The sequence below is a fragment of the Hipposideros armiger genome, unplaced genomic scaffold, assembly GCF_001890085.2.
Source record: "Hipposideros armiger isolate ML-2016 unplaced genomic scaffold, ASM189008v1 scaffold_1146, whole genome shotgun sequence".
Taxonomy (NCBI): domain Eukaryota; kingdom Metazoa; phylum Chordata; class Mammalia; order Chiroptera; family Hipposideridae; genus Hipposideros; species Hipposideros armiger.
The window spans coordinates 3074-4824 of record NW_017732496.1 but is presented as its reverse complement, the minus strand read 5'-3'; positions in this window follow the sequence as shown (position 1 = coordinate 4824).

Genomic DNA, 1751 nt, shown 5'->3' with positions numbered 1-1751 from the left:
TTTTGAATTATAATTTTGTAAAACAAAATAAATTGCAAAATATGTTTATTTTAACCAAAAAGCCAAAGTTCTAGAAACCAGTATTAAACAAAGTTTAATTTTAGACACAGAAATACAAATCATTCCTTTTGTTTAGAAAGTATATCTTTAAAAATATTTTAATATAATGGGAAAATTAATTCTGATCAGGGTCTATTTTTCCAGTTACTGCTTAAGCTAATAAAGTAAGCTGTTTAATGCAGTCAAAACTATTTAAACTGATGATGAAACTGGAGGCCAAAGGAGTCCGGGGTCCCTGCTGCCTGAGCCACTCAGCCAATAGACCTGTACAGGAGGTGGCTCACAGAACAAGTGTTTATTATCAGAGCACCAGTGGTCTGAGGAGGCAGGGGGTTAACACTTTCAAAAACTGCCTTAACATTCTCAGACTAGCCTGGGATATTTAAGGGAAAATCTGGGCATTCCTCCAGAGGCCACGTGGTGGTTCTGAGGGGTCTGCATGGAGTCTCTCCCTTGGCGATGTGGCTCTCCAATGTGGTCATCAGCCCAGGAGCAGTGATGACAGTAACATGGAAAGGATGCCAGGCCATAGAGATTGTGATCAATAAGCAAGCATAAGTTTCACGGTAATTATCTAAAACAGGGAACTGGGACAGGGGGCATCCTAAGCTCAGGAACTGGGACGGGATATTCCAAGCTCAAATCACAGGGAGGGGGTTGATCAATTGATAAGCTCTAAGGCAGAGAGAGGTGAGGCCTCTTTTGTGGGGGTCCCAACTGGGACCTGTTTCAATGACATTAAGAACACAAGCAAAATAGGGAAATTGATGTAATAAAAGATACATATTATTGCATTCTCAACTATGATTCTTTATAAAATGAGAGTTAGGATGATGTCTTCCAGCATACGGTAATCTTTATAACAGCACATGGCATATAACATACTTTAGGATGCCGAGAACTTGAATTAAACCTCAACTTCTGTAAAGCTAATACATGAGTTTTTTTTTTTTTTTAAAGTCTGGGTTATATGAACTACAATAGCAGCAGTTTAAAACAGAAAGATAGGAAATAAAGGAAAGTTATATCACATTATTATAAATGTATGTCCTTTTTTATGGTTACTATCTCTTTGTTGATGTTCTCACTAAGTTCACTGAGCATCCTTATAACCTTTTTTTTTGAACTCTGTATCTGGTATGTTACTTGCTTCCATTTTGTTTAGTTCTTTTTCTGGAAGTTTTTGTTATTTTTTCATTTGGGACATATTTCTTTGTCTCCTCATTTTGGCTGACTCTCTATGTTTGTTTCTAAGTATTATGTAGATCTGCTACATCTCCCAGTCTTGGTTGGGTGGCCTTATGTAGTTGGTGCCTCCAGGTCACCCATGCCAGGTGCTCCAGGAATGTCTTTTGTGTGGGTTGTGTGTGCCCTCCTGTTATAGCTGAGCCATGATTGCTGTTGGCATTTCTATGGGTGGGATTGACCCCCAGGCTGATTGGCTATGGGGTTTGGCCATGTCCACACCTTATGGGCTGCTGTGTGTGGGGTTTATCCCATGGAGTGGGATTCACCTCAGTGGGATCTGGTGCCTGTTGAGACAGCCCTTTAGATGTGCTGCTTGTGGAGCTAATTGGGTGGTGCTCTGCTGTGGTCTGAAGTGGACCTCTAGGTATGTTGATTCTGGGGCCTCTTGGGAGGGGCTCTGGTGTCAACCCATGTCAGCCAGGGCCTGTGAGCAGCCAGGGACT